Source organism: Nerophis ophidion, linkage group LG25 (assembly GCF_033978795.1).
Source record: "Nerophis ophidion isolate RoL-2023_Sa linkage group LG25, RoL_Noph_v1.0, whole genome shotgun sequence".
Taxonomy (NCBI): domain Eukaryota; kingdom Metazoa; phylum Chordata; class Actinopteri; order Syngnathiformes; family Syngnathidae; genus Nerophis; species Nerophis ophidion.
The window spans coordinates 25,672,016-25,683,336 of NC_084635.1; the positions used below are offsets into that span (position 1 = coordinate 25,672,016).

General features: G+C 47.6%; 1 protein-coding gene across 2 annotated transcripts in view; it reads right to left on the reverse strand.

Annotated features, from left to right (window-relative positions):
- LOC133543016 (potassium voltage-gated channel subfamily G member 4-like) overlaps nt 1-9,384 on the reverse strand; it is a 37,006-nt gene extending 27,622 nt beyond the window's left edge. For both annotated transcript variants that reach the window (XR_009804279.1, XM_061887371.1), the window contains exon 1: nt 9,011-9,384. The gene's annotated coding sequence lies outside the window, so the exon portion shown is untranslated. The remainder of the gene's footprint in view (nt 1-9,010) is intronic.
- Nucleotides 9,385-11,321: the final 1,937 nt, after the last annotated feature.

Consider the following 11,321-nt stretch of genomic DNA (forward strand, 5'->3'; position numbering starts at 1 on the left):
GCGGCCACCAAACCAGAACCGCTCAACGCCTTGACCGCGCCTAGAAATTCTGTCCATAAAAGTTCTGAACAGAATCGGTGACAAAGGACAGACATTGGCGGAGTCCAACCCTCACTGGAAACGTGTTCGACTTACTGCCGCAATGCGGACCAAGCTGATTGTGCAGGAAGCGGACCACCACAATCAGACAGTCCGGTACCCTATATTCTCTGTGCAATCCCCACAGGACTTCCCGAGGGACCCAGTCGAATGCCTTCTCCAAGTCCACAAAGCACATGTAGACTGGTTGGGCAAACTCCCATGCACCCTCAAGGACCCTTCCGAGAGTATAGAGCTGGTCCACACTTCCACAACCAGGACGAAAACCACACTGTTCCTCCTGAATCCGAGGTTCGACTATCCGACGTAGCTTCCTCTCCAGTACACCTGAATAAACCTTACCGGGAAGGCTGAGGAGTGTGATCTTACGATTGTTGGAACACACCCTCTGTTCCCCCTTCTTAAAGAGAGGAACCACCAACCCGGTCTGCCAATCCAGAGGTACCGCCCCCGATACCCACGCGATGCTGCAGAGTCTTGTTAACCAAGACAGCCCCACAGCATCCAGAGCCTTAAGGAACTCCGGGCGGGTCTCATCCACCCCCTGGGCCTTGCCACCGAGGAGTTTTTTAACTACCACTGCCCCAGAAATAGGAGAGCCCACCAGAGATTCCCCAGGCACGCTTCCTCATAGGAAGACGTGTTGGTGGGATTGAGGTCTTCGAAGTATTCCTTTCACCGATCCACAACATCCGCAGTCGAGGTCAGCAGAACACAATCCGCGCCATACACGGTGTTGATAGTGCACTGCTTCCCCTTCCTGAGGCGGCGGATAGTGGTCCAAAAATTGCTTCGAAGCCGTCTGGAAGTCATTTTCCATGGCTTCCCCGAACTCCTCCGAAGTCCGAGTTTTTGCCTCCGCGACCGCTGAAGCTGCACACCGTACCTGTCGGTACCTGTCCACTACTTCCAGAGTCCTGTGAGCCAAAAGAACCCCGAAAGGACTCTTTCTTCAGCTTGACGGCATCCCTCACCGCTGGTGTCCACCAACGAGTTCTAGGATTACCGCCATAACAGGGACCAACTACCTTGCGGCCACAGCTCAAATCAGCCGCCTTGACAATAGAGGTGCCGAACATGGTCCACTCAGACTCAATGTGCAGCACCTCCCTCATGACATGTTTAAAGTTCTTCCGGAGGTGGGAATTGAAACTCTCTCTGACAGGAAACTCTGCCAGACGTTCCCAGCAGACCCTCACAATGCGTCAGGTCTGTCCGGCATCCTCCCTCACCATCGCAGCCAACTCACCACCAGGTGGTGATCGGTAGGAAGCTCCACCCTTCTCTTCACCCGAGTGTCCAAAACATGAGGCCGCAAATCTGATGACACAACTACAAAGTCAATCGTGGAACTGCGGCCTAGGGTGTCCTGGTGCTAAGTGCACATATGGACACCCTTACGTTTGAACATGGTTTGTTATGGACAATCTGTGACAAGCACTAAATTCCATTAACAAAACACCACTCTGGTTTAGATCCGGGCAGCCATTCTTTCTGATCACACCTCTCCAGGTTTCACTGTCGTTGCCAACATAAGCGTTGAAGTGCCCCAGTAGGACAAGGGAATCACCCGGGGGAACACTTTCCAGTAATCCATCGAGTGTATCCAAAAAGGGTGGGTACGCTGAACTGCTGTTTGGTGCGTAAGCACAAACAACAGTCAGGACCCGTCCCCCCACCCGAAGGCGGAGGGAGGCTACCCTCTCGTCCACTGGGTTGAACTCCAACGTACAGGATTTGAGCCGGAGGCAAAAAAAAAATGCTATTTCAGCTCTTGGCCTCTCAGAGTGGAAGAGAGTCCAGTCCTTCTCGAGAAAACTAATTCAAGAGCCCTTGCTGTGCGTCGAGGTGAGTCCGATTATATCCAGTCGTAACTTCTCTACCTCGCGCAATAGCTGAGGCCCCTCCCCCCCCAGTGAGGTGACGTTCCACGTCCCAAGAGCTAGCTTATGTAGCCGAGGATTGGACCGCCAAATGCCCTGCCTTCAGCTCCCGCCCAGCTCACAACGCACCCAACCTCTATGGCCCCTGCTATGGGTGGTGAGCCGATTGGAGGGGTGACCCATGTTGCCTCTTCGGGCTGTGCCCGGCCGGGCCCCATGGGAACCAGGTGCTCGCAATCGTGCCCCAACTCCGGGCCTGGCTCCAGAGGGGGGCCCCGGTGACCCGCGTCCGGGCGAGGGAAAACTGAGTTTCTGTTGTTGTATATCCATAGAAGTCTTCGAGCTGCTCTTTGTCTGATCCCACACCTGTTTGTCTTAGGAGACCCTACCAGGGGGCATAGAAGCCCCCGGACAACATAGCTCCTAGGATCATTGGGACACGCAAACTCCCCTACCACGGTAAGGTGGCAGCTCAGAGAGGAGGATTCTCGACTCAATTGACAAAATCTTTTCGACGAGGAAAAGAGGTTCTGGGGAGCCTGGCTGCCCTGGCGGAACCATTGCTGCGACGTACGTGAGAGATTCCTGGGACTATTGGAGTATCATGTGCCTCTCAGTCCTTTCCGTCGAGGACGTGGAAGACATCTACCTATTTAGAACCGTGATCGCGGGACATTGTTCTGTTGTATCGTCAAATTCTTAAAACGATGGCAGCCACTCAAGGGAGCCCAAAGGCTGTTCGTCGCAATAGAAGGCTTGGGTGGGATCACAGACTGTGGCGATTTTTTAACTGAATCGCAAGAGCAATGACATCATGGAGAGGCTTGTTGAATTGCAAAAATTGGATATGAGGGCCAGCATGGACAAATAGAACAGACAGGCATTTGTAATATCTGCTCACTTAGAAAAACAACAATCCTAATCTACGATTTGACTCCCTCGAATAGCCTTGACGCTGCTCAAAACAGAAGAAGGCTGTTCTGAAAATATCCACCGAAGACACCTCAATGATGAATGCTTGTGACCTCCCTCCCACCTCAACAACACCGGGGAGTCGAACTTTGTTTGCATTGCATGCAGAACGGTTCCAGGCCTACCCCCACACCTTGCCTTCCCCACAGCTTGATTCCCTTTCGGGTTGATGGATGGCTGAGTAGCGCCTTTTGGCAGCAGCCGGCCTCCATGGCTCCAACTCCCCCCCCCTCTCTGTGCAAGCATTTGAGATTATATGTAAGATGTTTATGTGTGCTATGGCAAATTAGGTTTTTCCCTTGGCCTCAGTCTGGACCCCCGGCCTTTGACTGATGTTCTTTTTACTCTTCCCCAATATCACCCGTGTGCCACCTTTTTTGAGGAGCGCCGTAAGTTGCTGATCCGTTGGCGGTCCTGTTCCTGTCTCCCTGTGATATATGTCTGCTCTTACTGGGACTGTGCTGAAAATTTAATTTCAGTTCTTATATGTCTTGTACATGTTAAAGAATGGACAATAAACAGCACCTTGAACTTGAAATAAAGATAATTGAAAGACAAGAATCCTCCGTCCTACGTGAGTGTGTCAACATTTTGGACGGTCAGAAATAAAAAAGATATTGGACACATTGTTTATTCAGTAACATCATTTTATAATGTTATTGCTGCTGGATAACTTATGGGGCTGATTAAAACAAATTGATGCATGTTGACGTCTGCTAGCATTGTTCTAATGTACTTTGTTTATTTATTGAGGAAATATGTATTACTATAAAAAATCTCCTACATGAAAAGACGTCTTTCATAGTGCATTTTCTTGCGCTTGAGTCATTCCAGACAGACAAATGCTCTGGTGATGTGATCCACAGCCTCACGCACAGAATTATGTGCAGTGTGCATACGTTTCTGTTGTCTAGATTGCAATTCAAAAAAGGTGTTGCTGATTACAGATTTGTGCTGCTGGTTCAGCACATCGCAGACAGGTAAGCGCAATATTACGTAAATGTGCGGAAAATTATCAAGCATCTCAATGGTAAAAGCCCCGTATACATGCAAAACCCTAATTTAAATAATTTTCAATTGCACACACAGGGTTAGTAAATGACAAGCAACATGCCCCCTCATATTACAAATTATTTAATATTTTGCACACGTTGTTTAGGACCTTAGTGTAAGTAAAAGCTGTGTGGAGGGCTTTGGAGGGTCATATTATGATTTAAACCACTTACTTGTGGTAATAGTGATTCCTTGGTAAAAATTTTGCAAAGATAATGTTTTACAGACCATCTTCAGGCAGCATTTTCACCGTCTCTTCAGGGAGCCCCGTTTTGTGGGCTGCACTTCGACTGCGTCTTCTCCCTGTCAGCCATGTTGTAGTTTTTAGTGCTTCCATTGTCAGTCTATTGACAAGTATATATGTAATGGCAAACTCACGCAAAGCTCTTCGGTTAAAACTTTACCAAATATGGTGATATCCACTGACGTCACCAATTAGGAAAAAACGGCTCATTCGAAGGAAGTATGAAGGAAGGCAAGATTGCTTTCTAAATATTTGCCCCATCGCTCCATGGTTTGATTTGAAATTTTTGGGACTTGTACAGATCCTAAATTGCCAAAATTTGCTTGTAGGTTTCTCCTTAAATGGGAATCATTTTTAAGTATAAATAACAATGTCACGTTTCATAATTGATGTCATTTTGTGTCAAGGAAAATAAGGGCGAATATCATTTAACAATGATCTTTTCCAACAAGTGCTGTCTTTTCCACCACGCAATGTCATCTCTGTCACAACACATATTATTCACATAAATTATTTATAATAAGTTAACTGTAAATATGAAAACATCGGTGTGTAATCCACCAAACGTTTCCGAAATATTTTGCTTGTGTAGTCACTGGTCAGTTAATTTGAATGATGTTATGGTAATGACACTTTCATCTACATATTGGACTGAAATGACGAAAAATAAACATTAGTTTAGTATTTCCAACAGAGCCACTATTAGAAAGTGAATCTACACATGATGTGAAGCAAAACATTTTGAAATAGATCTAAAAAAAGTATGACTGTATTTATTGCTGTCGCCCAGCTCACAATGCACCCATAACAAACACCATGTTCAAACATAAGGGTGTCCATATGTGCACTTGGCACCAGGACACCCTAGGCCGCAGTTCCATGATCGACTTTGTAGTTGTGTCATCGGATTTGCGCCCTCGTGTTTTGGACACTCGGGCGAAGAGAGGGGCGGAGCTTTCTACCGATCACCACCTGGTGGTGAGTTGGCTGCGATGGTGGGGGAGGATGCCGGACAGACCTGGGAGGCCCAAACGCATTGTGAGGGTCTGCTGGGAACGTCTGGCAGAGTCTCCTGTCAGACAAAGTTTCAATTCCCACCTCCGGAAGAACTTTGAACATGTCACGAGGGAGGTGCTGGACATTGAGTCCGAGTGGACCATGTTCCGCACCTCTATTGTTGAGGCGGCATATCGGAGCTGTGGCCGCAAGGTAGTTGGTGCCTGTCGGGGCGGCAATCCTAAAACCCCTTGGTGGACACCAGCGGTGAGGGATGCCGTCAAGCTGAAGAAGGAGTCCTATCGGGTCCTTTTGGCTCATAGGACTCCGGAGGCAGTGGACAGGTACCGACAGGCCAAGTGGTGTGCAGCTTCAGCGGTCGCGGAGGCAAAAACTCGGACATGGGAAGAGTTCGGGGAAGCCATGGAAAACGACTTCCGGACGGCTTCGAAGCGATTCTGGACCACCGTCCGCCGCCTCAGGAAGGGGAAGCAGTGCACTATCAACACCGTGTATGGTGGAGATGGTGTTCTGCTGACCTCGACTGCGGATGTTGTGGATAGGTGGAAGGAATACTTCGAAGACCTCCCCAACCCCACCAACACGTCTTCCTATGAGGAAGCAGTGCCTGGGGAATCTGTGGTGGACTATCCTATTTCTGGGGCTGAGGTCGCTGAGGTAGTTAAAAAGCTCCTCGGTGGCAAGGCCCCAGGGGTGGACGAGATCCGCCCAGAGTTCCTTAAGGCTCTGGATGCTGTGGGGATGTCTTGGTTGACAAGACTTTGCAGCATCGCGTGGACATCGGGGGCGGTACCTCTGGATTGGCAGACCGGGGTGGTGGTTCCTCTCTTTAAGAAGGGGCACCGGAGGGTGTGTTCCAACTATCGTGGGATCACACTCCTCACCCTTCCAATGAAGGTTTATTCAGGTGTACTGGAGAGGAGGCTACGTCGGATAGTCGAACCTCGGATTCAGGAGGAACAGTGTGGTTTTCGTCCTGGTCGTGGAACTGTGGACCAGCTCTATACTCTCGGCAGGGTTCTTGAGGGTGCATGGGAGTTTGCCCAACCAGTCTACATGTGCTTTGTGGACTTGGAGAAGGTATTCGACCGTGTCCCTCGGGGAAGTCCTGTGGGGAGTGCTCAGAGAGTCTGGGGTATCGGACTGTCTTATTGTGGCGGTCCGTTCCCTGTACGATCAGTGCCAGAGCTTGGTCCGCATTGCCGGCAGTAAGTCGAACACATTTCCAGTGAGGGTTGGACTCCGCCAAGGCTGTCCTTTGTCACCGATTCTGTTCATAACTTTTATGGACAGAATTTCTAGGCGCAGTCAAGGCGTTGAGGGGTTCCGGTTTGGTAACCGCAGGATTAGGTCTCTGCTTTTTGCAGATGATGTGGTCCTGATGGCTTCATCTGACCGGGATCTTCAGCTCTCGCTGGATCGGTTCGCAGCCGAGTGTGAAGCGACCGGAATGAGAATCAGCACCTCCAAATCCGAGTCCATGGTTCTCGCCCGGAAAAGGGTGGAGTGCCATCTCCGGGTTGGGGAGGAGACCCTGCCCCAAGTGGAGGAGTTCAAGTACCTAGGAGTCTTGTTCACGAGTGAGGGAAGAGTGGATCGTGAGATCGACAGGCAGATCGGTGCGGCGTCTTCAGTAATGCGGACGTTGTACCGATCCGTTGTGGTGAGGAAGGAGCTGAGCCGGAAGGCAAAGCTCTCAATTTACCGGTCGATCTACGTTCCCATCCTCACCTATGGTCATGAGCTTTGGGTCATGACCGAAAGGATAAGATCACGGGTACAAGCGGCCGAAATGAGTTTCCTCCGCCGGGTGGCGGGGCTCTCCCTTAGAGATAGGGTGAGAAGCTCTGCCATCCGGGAGGGACTCAAAGTAAAGCCGCTGCTCCTTCACATCGAGAGGAGCAAGATGAGGTGGTTCGGGCATCTGGTCAGGATGCCACCCGAACGCCTCCCTAGGGAGGTGTTTAGGGCACGTCCAACCGGTAGGAGGCCACGGGGAAGACCCAGGACACGTTGGGAAGACTATGTCTCCCGGCTGGCCTGGGAACGCCTCGGGATCCCCCGGGAAGAGCTAGACAAAGTGGCTGGGGAGAGGGAAGTCTGGGTTTCCCTGCTTAGGCTGTTGCCCCTGCGACCCGACCTCGGATAAGCGGAAGATGATGGATGGATGGATGGATGTATTTATTGCCACTGTACTGTATTACAAAACCATGGTCAAAATACATCAATAATTAACCTTGTGATGCAAGTATTTTGGTGAATACATACATAATTTAGGTATTCTGATTTCTCAATTCTAATAATACGAAAGTGTTTTTCAACCTTTTTCGAGCCAAGGCACATTTTTTGCGTTGAAAAAATGCGGAAGCACACCACCAGCAAAAATCATTAAAAAACAAAACTCAGTTGACAGTAAAAAGTCGTTGTCGCAATTGTTGGATATGACTTTAAAGCATAAGCAAGCATGTATCACTATAGCTCTTGTCTCAAAGTAGGTGTACTGTCACCACCTGTCACATCACACCCTGACTTATTTTCACTTTTTTGCTATTTTCTTGTGTCTAGTCTTTTACTTCTTGTCTTGCGCTCCTATTTTAGTGGCTTTTTCTCTTTTTTTGGTGTTTTCCTGTAGCAGTTTCATGTCTTCCTTCGAGCGATATTTCCCGCATCTATTTTGTTTTAGCAATCAAGAATATTTCAGTTGTTTTCATCCTTCTTTGTAGGGACATTGTTGAATGTCATGTCATGTTCGGATGTACATTGTCTTTGCTCCACAGTAAGTCTTTGCTGTTGTCCAGCATTCTGTTTTTGTTTACTTTGTATGCCAGTTGAGTTTTAGTTGTGTTCTGCATAGCCTTCCTTAAACTCTAATGCATTTTCTTACGGGAACTCACCTTTTGTTTATTTTTGGTTTAAGCATTAGACACCTTTTTACCTGAACGCTGCCTCCCGCTGTTTCCGAAATTTACAAAGTCGGATATGGAAGAGTAAGTCATTTTCAGATTATAAATCCTAGTTTGCAAAAAATATTTTTAACCCAAATAGGTGAAACTAGATAATCTCCCACGGCACACCAGACTGTATCTCACGGCACACTGGTTGAAAAACACTGTAATACGCTACACCCCACTACTGTAAGTCAGAGGTAAAAGCGAGGGTTGCATGCAGAAAAATTAAATGATGGAATTGGCAACTTTGATACATTTCGTACATTAAAAATGCCATCCATCCATTTTCTACCGCTTGTCCCTCTGGAGCCTATACCAGCTGCATACGGGCAGAGGGCGGGGTACACCCTGGACAAGCCGTCACCTCATCGCAGGGCCAACTTAGACAGACAGATAACATTCACACTCACATTCCCACACTAGGGCCAATTTTTGGTGCTGCCAATCAACCTAGCATGACTTCAGAGGTGGGAGTAGCAGAGTACCTGGAGGGAACCCACGCAGTCACAGGAACTATATTAATTCAATATAAGTCATCTAAAAAAAACATCCACGCATACATTTGCATTATAGTTGACAAGATTGTCTAATTAATCATGATTTAAGTTATTAAAAAAAAAAGAGCTGGCTTCCAAAAATTACCCCTTTGAACAACAAAGCTGTACATAACCTGACAATGTCAATGATAACTGTTTATTTCTTTTAATACAACTATACAAACTATAAATTCCGAATGAATACTGGGAAATAACATTTAGGTTCAAAAGTTCGACAAAACTGTCAAATTTACTCACCTTAGAGTGCGCATGCGTACAGTCTTGGCAACATCTTTGTTTTGTGTCTTGTACATTTTCCACACTGTTGCCCGGTCTAACGAAAAACATTCACCTCGTTTGCCCGAAACTCACAGTTTGCGGCTTGAATCCCAGCGTTGTTATATTCTGCCGGCAATTAAATGACGGCTAAAGTTTCCATAGTGGACGATGTGCTCCTGTGACGTCCGCTTGGGTTTTATAGCGAAACATGGGATTTTGTATCGCTGTGGCCAATTCTCGTCTGTGCCACTCCGGACAAAATAAACAGGATTATGTGTCCTTCTCAAACCTACTGCTGTATTTCCATCTGTGACAGCAGGACCGTCCTCTTCTTCCTCCTCCTCTTCCACCTCCTCCTCCTCCTCCGCCCGGCACCAACTTGCTTTTCTGCCACACAGAATTCACAAGAGAGAGAGAGCATTTACCATCAAAATAATTCATTTTCCTGTGCTGATGATGATTATTATTTCTAAAGTTGAACCATTCATCTTTTATCCTTCCATTAAATCAGTGGTCCCCGAGCTATGGCCCACGGGCCAAATCCTGCCAGCCAGCGTCCAAAATCCGGCCCGCGGAGAGTTCCAAGGACAGATTAAAAAAAATAATAGGTAAAAAATGTAATTATTATTTTTTGTAATCTGTCCTTTCTAATCCATTTTCTACAGCATTTAAATCCCATCTTAAAACTCAATTGTATACTCTAGTCCAGGGGTAGGGAACCTAAGGCTCTCGAGCCAGATATGGCTCTTTTGATGCACCTGGCTCTCAGATAAATCTTAGCTGACATTGCCTAACACGATAAGTAATCACAGTGTTAAAATAGCGTTAAAAAAAAACCCTAATAAAGCATTGTCATGCATTTTAATCAATCCATCCGTTTCTACCACACATTAATGCTTAGAAGTATTTGATTTATTATTGGCTAGCTTCAGAATAACAAAATTATTAAAAATAATGAGAATTGTTATACTTTAAAAATGTTGGTCTTACTTAAAAATGCACGCATCTAGTTGTATTCAGTGTTAAATAATGGTATACGGCTCTCATGGAAATACATTTAAAAATATTGATCCCTGTTCCCTACCCCTGCTCTAGCCTTTAAATAGACGCCCTCTTTAGACCAGTTGATCTGCCTTTTCTTTTCTTTTCTCCTCTGCCCCCCTCTCCCTTGTGGAGGTGAGGCAGGGGGGACACAGGTCCGGTGGCCATGGATGAAGTCGGGACGGACCGCTCGCCTGTGCATCGGTTGGGGACATCTCTGTGCAGCTGACCCGTCTCCACTTGGGATGGTCTTCTGCTGGCCCCACTATGGACTGGACTCTCACTATTATGTTAGATCCACTATGGACTGAACTTTCACTATTATGGTAGATCCACTATGGACTGGACTCTCACTAGTATGTTAGATCCACTACAGACTGGACTCTCACTGTTATGTTGGATCCGCTATGGTCTGGACTTTCACAATATCATGTTAGACCCGCTCGACATCCATTGCTCCCCTAGAGGGAGACCATATATGCGGTCCTCTCCAAGGTTTCCCATAGTCATTGTTACAGACGTCCCATTGGGGTGAGTTTTTCCTTGCCCTTAGGTGGACTCTGTACCGCGGATGTCGTGGCTTGTGCAGCCCATTGAGACACTTGTGATTTAGGGCTATATAAATAAACATTGATTGAATGCTACTCTCGGTGTCTTTGGCGTAATGTGGTCATGTGACTATCCGAGGATATGGCTTACCCGAAATGGCAGCATGTCCGGTTAGATAGCTCATTTCCAAAATCTTTTATTATGATCCGTTGCCCGATCATAGATTATTTACGTTTTGATTCACTTGTTAACTTTCTTCTCCCCAGCCACCTCGCCCAGCTCCTCCCGGGGGATACCGAGGTGTTCCCAGGCCAGCCGGGACTCATAGTGTTCCCAACGTGTCCTGGGTCTTCCCCATGGCCTCCTACAGGTCGGACATTCCCTAAACGCCTCCCTAGGAAGGCGTTCAGGTTGCATCCTGACCAGATGCCGAAACCACCTCATCTGGCTCCTCTCCATGTGGCAAAGCAACGGCTTTACTTTGAGCTCCTCCCGGATGGCAGAGCTTCTCACCCAATCTCTAAGGGAAAGCGACCACCCGGCGGAGTAAACTTATTTCGGCCGCTTGTACCACTAATCTTGTCCTTTTGGTCATAACCCAAAGCTCATGACCATAGGTGAAGATGGGAACGTAGATCGACTGGTAAATTGAGAGCTTTGCCTTTCGGCTCAGCTCCTTCTTCACCACAACGGATCGATA